This window comes from Gekko japonicus, unplaced genomic scaffold (genome assembly GCF_001447785.1).
Source record: "Gekko japonicus isolate JY-2015 unplaced genomic scaffold, Gekko_japonicus_V1.1 scaffold1330, whole genome shotgun sequence".
In the NCBI taxonomy this organism is placed as follows: domain Eukaryota; kingdom Metazoa; phylum Chordata; class Lepidosauria; order Squamata; family Gekkonidae; genus Gekko; species Gekko japonicus.
In genome coordinates, this window is record NW_015161437.1 from 474,534 (window position 1) to 482,847 (window position 8,314).

Consider the following 8,314-nt stretch of genomic DNA (forward strand, 5'->3'; position numbering starts at 1 on the left):
GTGGCTCAGAGGCCAGGATGGTATGTGACTATAACTCTAAGAGGACATGCAGTGGAATTTAAACTGGATACAGGAGCTGAGGTAAATGTGTTGCCACTGAAGATGTTTGAAGAACTCCCTGGCCAGAAGACATTGACTAAAAGTGACATAGTTCTTGTGGCTTATGGAGGAGCAAGAATAAAGCCACTTGGAACAATTATGCTGGAAGGTATCACACCAAAAGGAAAACCCAGGCTTTTGTTTTATATAACAGACACGTCAACTCTCCCAATATTGGGGAGAGCAGCTTGTGAAAGTTTAAACCTGGTTTGTCGTGTTGATACTATACAACCAACTGAGTTAATGTCAAAGGAACAAATGTTTAAAAGGTACTCGGATGTATTTGAAGGTTTAGGGGAATTTGAGGGTTATCATCACATATATCTTGACCCAGCAGTTCCCCCAACAATCCATGGGTGTAGAAAGGTCCCTTTGGCCATATTAGATAGGCTAAAAGAGACACTCCACCAAATGGAAAAGACAGGAGTAATATCAAAAGTAGAAGGGCCTACTGACTGGGTAAGCAGTCTAGTCATTACAGAGAAAAAAAATGGAAATTTGAGAATATGTCTCGACCCAAGGGATTTGAACAGGGCAGTTCGTAGACAGCATTACACGATTCCCACAGTGGATGAGGTATTGAGTAAGTTAGCAGATTTACCATTGTGGATGAAAAAGATGGGCCATTAGCAGAGTGGGTTTTATCAGTCCTCTACTTGCTTGGAGAAACACGTTGTGTTATCTGGTGATAGCTGGATCGAATAAACGTTGTACTTTTGGATTAAAGCCTGCTTGAGTGACTGAGAAAGTGTTGGATTTGTCCTGGACAGTGGACATCACAAGTCCAGTGGAGAGCTGTAAACTGGTTCGTCTGCTGAGGACTCTGAGCAGGGGGCATCAGCCCCGAAAAGTTCCTACAAACTGCGGAAGAGAGAGAAGAAGAAGTAAAGGCTGAAGGACTCTGAATTGTGCCTTTGAGAACTTTGATTCTAGGGGATAATGGGGGGCACTGTTATGGGGCAATTAAATGTAACTGGGGATGGTTAAAAGGGTTAAAAGATTGACACAGTTCATAAGAAGTACAAAGATGAAAAGTCTGAATGAAGTATAAAAAGCTAGTTGGAGATCTCCTCTCTTGGGTTTTTAGTTAGTAGTGGGTTCTTTCTCCTTTATATGTAGCTTTCCCTTTCCCTTTTTTCTGTTCTAGTTTTTGTAGTGTTTAAAAAATCTCCTCCAGGGGCTTAAAAAAACAACAACAGCCGTTATGTTGTCTAAGGCAACACAGACAACCTTGCCTTGTATGATCGGGAGGAAGGACCTTAAGGCAAGATGTACCACTCGAAGCTCCAGGAAGTTGATGTGAAGAGCACTCTCTCTCAAGGAGACCAGATTCCCCTGGCAGACAGCATCCTGCATTGGGCTCCTAAGAATTGGAGAACTTGAACAGGTTGGAGTGCAGACTTCGACAGATTGACACACAGACCTAAGGTGCAGAGAAGGGCAAGAGTAGAGTGAACGTCATGGAGAAGTTGAGTCTCTGTAGGAGTCATGAGAAGCCAGTCGTTGATATAGGGGTAAAGAACAATCCCCCGACGGTGCAGCTTGGCAGCGACAACTGCCATAATTTTTGTAAAGACCCTGGGGGCTGTACAGAGGCCAAATGGAAGAACATGGTATTGGTAATGATTGCCTCCGACAGCAAAGAGTAGGAATTTTCTTTCTTTTTTCTTTTTAGAAATATATTTTCATTTTGATATTAAAAACAAACATTCATGTTACATATTTCATCAAAAACACTTATGGAGTCTTATTCATTTACATTGATCCAGTTAAACAGACTCTTCCATCTTTCCCTGAATACTTTTTCATCCTTTCCCTGAAGGATTAAGCTTAACTTGTCCATCTCTGCTGTCTCTAATAACCTACCAACTAGGTCATCCAGTTTTGGTATATATTCTTGTTTCCAGAATTTGGCTATCAAGATCCTTGCAGATGTCAATATGTAGATTATCAGGTATTTATCTTTCCATCTATAACTTTCTGGTAACATGTTTAGCAGTACTACTTCAGGGGATAGCTCTATTTCGATCCTAGTTATCTCTTGAACTGTTTTCTGTACCATCCTCCAAAACTCTTGTATTTTTACGCATCACCACGACATATGATAAAATGTACCTATGTTATTTCTACACTTCCAGCAGTTCTTAGAGAGTGTTGGGCTACATTTGGCTATCTTATCTGGTGACCAATACCACCTATTATAAATTTTGTAAATATTTTCTTTGTAATTAACACTTCTAATCAGCGCTATTGACTTCCATGTTTTACCCCAGCTTTCGACATCTATCTTATGCCCTATATCTTTTTCCCATACCACCATTGCATTGTTAGTTAGTAGGAATTTTCAATGTTGAGGGCAGATGGTAACATGAAAATAGGTGTCTTGAAGTTCGGTGGGGGCTGATTGAACAAGAATTTTCCAGGAGATTCTTGAACCTTATAAAGGCCATCATAACGTCTCAATATCGGAGTGACAGAGGCAGGATGGTCCCAAGACTCCTTGAGGACCAAAAGGTGGACCGAGAGTAATGGGAGAATCGTTGAAGGTGGCAAATTCACTTGAACTAACTTATGAATGACATTGGTCACTGCAGGAGTTTCAGTAGAACCCTGCACTTGAAGAGCCGTAGCCATTCGCGTAACAAGCTCCAAACAGGCTTTTGGGCCTTTAGTGGGAGAGATGGAACCCGAACGACGGGTCTCATCCTTGATAGGAAGGGTGTCAGAGTCAAGATCACGAGACACAGAATGATCAGATACCGAGACTGGAGAAGGTGATCGAAGCAGTTGAGAGACATCAATAGGTCTTTGGTCATCAGCGGAAGGGCGATACTGAAGTTCTAATGGAGAATGCTTTGGAGAATCTGCAAACATTGATACATCTGGTGGCTGATCTAGCCCCAGGGAATGGACTGAGGCTACCAAGTGGGAACGCCTGGAATAGGATGAAGTCGGCCGGCCTCCATAGCGGTCAGTCTGTCCAAACCGGTCATAACAATCTCGCCAAGGGGTAGAAGACCTGTAGTAAGAGCAAGGGTAATACACTCTATGGTGCCTGACATCTGGAGACCAGGATCTATAATCGAACACCGATCTCGATGGAGAGGGCAAGTGATGGTAATGGTGTGATCTGCGAGTATAGCAAAACCTCGACCTGGATCGGCTTCTCATGAAATGCTCCCTGTCATCCAAAAGATGAATAGGCATATGGGAGTGTTGGGAGTGAGACCGAGAGCCACGATGAGATGAAGAGCCCTGGACAGGCGACTTTGAATGCTGACCAGGCGGAATATGTCCTGACAGTGAAGACAAGGTAGGCGTTGGTGCTGGAGGCTGAAGACTAGGCTTATGTGAAGGCGGGGCCACAGAAGATACCATTGGAGACAATGTCGAGAGACCAGAGATCACTACGGGATCAAGCTTTGGAGCCGAAGTCAACATCGAGAGCTACGATTTCGGCTTAGCCAACTGTTTGTCTTCGTGCTTTTTAGACTTATGCTTTAGGGGTTTCGCATTGTCGGTGTCATGCCCGCCGTGCAGCCCAACCCCGAGGACCCTGACCCAGGGGATTCTGCACCCTCAACTTCCAAGGTTGAGTTCCCTGCACCCCTTGAATCGCCGGACCTAAGTCCTGAGGAGGATGAGCACCAGTCAACAGGAGTGTTTGCACCTGGAGCCGTGCCGGCAGAGCTGAGCACAAGTACCACACCTCCTGATTCCCCTCCACTGGTGGCTCGTTTGTGAGAGCAAAGGCGATGGGACATGGCAACCCAGCAAAAGGAGGCACGCATGTGAGGTCGACGTCCTCTAAGCCCAGAGTACTGACCGGAGCCAGGACCCTGTTAGCGGCCGGTAATTGGCAAACAAATGGAACGGGCTGTTTAGGCGGCTCTCTCATATCCACAACTCATGCTGGCAACTAGTCTCTTGGACGACTCACTGCACCCCGGATCCCGCGTTCCTGTCTCCTGGTTTTCGTACTGACTTCCTGGCTCCTGACTCTGGTTTGCACGACGTTTCTCTCTGGCTCCCTATTGACTGTGTACCCTGACTTCTGACAAGCAGCTATTGGCTTCTGAACTCTTTAATACAACCTCTGGTAACCATAGGCTATGTTTTGACTTGGTGTTTTGGACTTTGCTCACTTTACTCTGTCTTCTCTGGTACCTTGACCTCGGACTGTGTTTTGGACTCCTGTGCCCTGCCTGGCCCGCCAACACAATCGTGACAGTTGGAGTGTTTTTGCGGAGCAGAAGACTGGGACATGACTGAAGACATCGTAGGGTGCAAAGCTGCCTCGAGGAGAGACATTCTAAGTCAGGCTGCCCTATTTCTGTGGGCCTGATGGGTAAAGTTCGCGCAGTGGGGACAGGAATCAACCCAGTGAGACTCACCCAGACAAAACAAGCAAAGATCATGGCCATCAGATGGAAGTTTGGCTGGGCAACAGCTACACGTCTTAAAGAATTTTGTGCGTCCCATACAAACACCTCCCCAACTGGGGCGGGGGGAGAGACAGAAACGAAAGTGAGAAAAAATAGTAACAAAAATTTGTTTGTTTTTGTTTTTCAGGAGAATAAGAAGGAATAAGGAGAAATGAGAAGAATAAGAGACAAAACCAGGAGAGAAGTACTCAGCTGAGGCAATTTGAAGAGTGATGCTAGCGAGGTGTGAACACGAAGGCGGTCGATGAAGAACTGAGTGGGAGGCAGCTCTCTCCCCCGCTCCAGGCATGCGCAGTGCGTGTCTGCTCCCCAGGGCAGGAAGAGAGCCCACCAAAAAGACTCCTGAGACAAGCTCTGGAATGTTCTCCGGTCGAGGTCGTGCGCAGGCGCCCAACCCATGTGTGGAACTGCACAGAGACCACAACGAAGATTAAATATGTCAAAATTGGAGACTGACATATCCTTAATTGTGGAATGCTGAGAGTAGTTAACTGAGACCCTGCCGTTACACTCCATCTGTCTCCTCTCAAGCATGGAGGCGACTTTACACCTCACTTCGATGTTGTAAAGTAATTAAATTAATTAGACCTTTAACCGCCTGTTAACAGAGATGCTAAATATGTTGCCGAAGGCTTTCATGGCCAGAGTTCATTAGTTGGTGTAGATTTTCCAGGATGTGTGGCCGTGGTCTTGGCATTGTAGAACCTGACGTTTCGCCAGTAACTGTGACTGGCATCCTCAGAGGTTGACGTGACACTAAAGATGCTAAAGTTCACTGTGTTTTCTATCATTCTGGCACTACTGAAAAATGTACTCATAATGCAAAGCAAATAAGTGACCATGCAATGTATTTGACTATCAAAATTATATAAAGCAATGGAAAGATTTGATTTTAAAATGAACTATTCAGGGAACCAATAAAGGTCTGCTGGTTTTGCAGAACATTAAGAATGAATCTGAATGTTATCTTTGTACACATCATTAATTCATCACTTACCAATAAGGTTAGCTTGTTGTAACTGAGACTGCGCAAGGGCAAGTGCTTGTGGAAGATTTGCTTTATAGGCTGGAAGCAGACCCTTGTTAGAATCTAGCAATTCTTGCACTGTTTTATACACTGAAACAAAACAATTACTCATGAATTCAACAAATTCACTTTTCAATTTTAAATAAATCTCTTAGATCTGCCATCCATAGGTGTATGTGAGTGACCTGTGCTGAACTTGTTATCAGTGTGTGCAACCACATGGTTCACATGGTCAACTTTAATAACAGGAAGCCTGAAGTGAAGTTAAAAGTACTAGCCACATATTTGAATGCACATGTATGCACTGTTCTCTTATGATCCTAAATAACTGTTATTTTATTCAAAGATAACTGAACGTTGCTGAACCTACTGAATTAATTCATATCATTCTACACTTTGAAGTCCTGTAGCTGGAATGCTGTAGTGTAGAAGGATATGAATTAATTAATTAAATCGGTTCAGAAACGTTTAGGTAACGCTGAATAAAAGTATATACACACACAGGATTCTTGAATACCATTTATTTGCAGTGGGGGGAATTCTGATCTCTGTCTGTTCTCTTCCTGCTTAGCTAACACGATTTCCACTTCTCTGTACACCCAGACCATCATCTGCATACCACCTTCTGCTAACAGAGCATAAATGAAATATGCTCAAGCTCATGCTAAAACCATACTCTGGGTGGTTATGGGGTCTTGGAAGAAGACAGAGGGTCATTTTTCCAGTTATCAATAGAGGATTTCTCTCGACCATTCCCTTCATCTGTTTAGGACCCTGCATACAGACATCCCACTTCAGATTACTATAGTCTCCTACAAGGTTCTTGTCCTGAATTTATTCTTGCTGAACACTTACTATTTCTTCATTCACTGCCTAAATTAGGAGCACAAGCTTATTCCAAATTCTCCCATTATACTAATTATGTACTTACAATGATTTTTTTGTGTAGTTAATTCATATGGCAGAGATGTTCTTTTCACCTGCTGCATAAAGTGCTTCCTTAATTCTAGTTCCGTGTCTTTTCCTGCAACATAAAATTTTGGACACAGCAAACAGCTTGTTACATTTAAATGTCATTCGAGATCTTAGAAATTAATAGACAGAAATCAATTAAATACAAAACCCACAAGGAGTTTAATAATCTTAATCTAGCAGAGCATGTATCAGAACAAAGTAGAGGGCTGCGGTGGCTCAGAGGTTAAGACACTGAGCTGTAGACTGGAAGGTCTTTAGTTTGGCAGTTTGAGACCCTACTGCTGCGTGATGGAGTAAGCTCCCATCTCTGGTCCCAGCTCCTGCCAACCTAGCAGTTCAAAAGCAAGAAATTGCAAGTAGATAAGCAGGTACCGCTTCAGTGGGAAGGTAACAGCATTCCATGTCATGTCAGCCACATCTTCGGACAGCGCTGGCTCTTCGGCTTGGAAACGGAGCTGAGCACCGCCCCCTAAGAGTCGGATTTGACTAGCTTTCGAGCAAGGGAAACCTTTACCTTTATTAGAACAAGTTAATAACAAAGAATTGCAACCTCACTTACTTTGCAGTTTACTCGGCTGTGACTGGATGGATGTTTCAGATGTTTCAGATCCCGCCTCTCGAACTAGGGGAACTATTATGTCATGCCAAGGTATGAGTTTTTTCCCTTCTTGATATTCCATTGATTAGTTGAGAGAAAACATACATATAATTGGTTAACTAGGAGACAATACCAAATAATTTTATGCAAGGAACTAACTTCATTCATCAACCTTGAGTAGTGGTTTTCTAGAATGGCTAACAGGGTCCTTACCTGTGAGGTTTGTTGCTTTAAAATATATATCCACATATACCAGACTCCATAAAACATTTCCAAAGTGGTTTCCAAAAATGATAAAATAAAATATAAAAATACTAAAAATGTCAAGTCTAAAACAAACAACAGGTAAAGTTAAGCAGCAACATAAAAATCAGTCTAGACAGCAGGAGTAAAATCATGTATTGATTTACTTTATTTATCATCCACCATTGTCAGAGAGTCTCCTGGAGGTTACAAAAATTAAAAGACAGCAATAGATATGATAAAACCCATTTAAAATGTCAATCAAATATCAAACACTACAATAAAATTTACAACTATATCTCCATCATAAAAATGCCATGCTACAAAGTTTAATTTTACACACTGTATGAAATTATATAAGTATGGGAGGCTACCTGACCTTGCCTGGCAGATTTTTGCACCAGATGGGGACACAACAGAGAATGCTCTGGCATGGACAGTCACTGATCTTAGCCATTTACAGGGCAACACCTTCAAAACACCTGACACAGATGACTGAAGCTGATGAAATAGACTGTGTTTGGGAGAGGCATCCTCAATGAGGAAAACTAATGTCTGATCAATTTAGCCTGTTCCTGAGCTTCATTTTACAGTGCCATCCTAAACAGAGTTAAATCCTTTAAACCCACCGTGTTCAATCGACTTAGAAGGGTATAAGTCTGCTTAGGATGGCACTGTGATAGATGAGGGTTGAGGAAGCATTTTACACTACTGGAAAGACAAAGAGAAAAAGAGTAAGGTCAACTCCCCTCCAACCTAGAATCTAGAGTTAGTTATGAAAAACTGTTCTCAAGCTGAGGAAAGCCAGAGATGGAGGATGAAAACACAAAAAAGAAGAGGCTGTACAGGGGACAGGGAAAAAATAAAAAGCAGAGGAAAACTCCCTTCATTTCAGGAACACACTGAATAGATCTTTTACAAGGGGCG

General features: G+C 42.9%; 1 long non-coding RNA gene across 1 annotated transcript in view; it reads right to left on the minus strand.

Annotated features, from left to right (window-relative positions):
• Positions 1–6,522, minus strand: part of LOC107125565 — a 16,448-nt gene extending 9,926 nt beyond the window's left edge. Inside the window, exons 1-2 of the long non-coding RNA XR_001483042.1 lie at positions 6,503–6,522; positions 5,542–5,661 (exon numbers count right to left, since the gene is read on the minus strand). This is a non-coding gene — a long non-coding RNA (uncharacterized LOC107125565). The remainder of the gene's footprint in view (positions 1–5,541; positions 5,662–6,502) is intronic.
• Between the last annotated feature and the right edge of the window lie 1,792 nt (positions 6,523–8,314).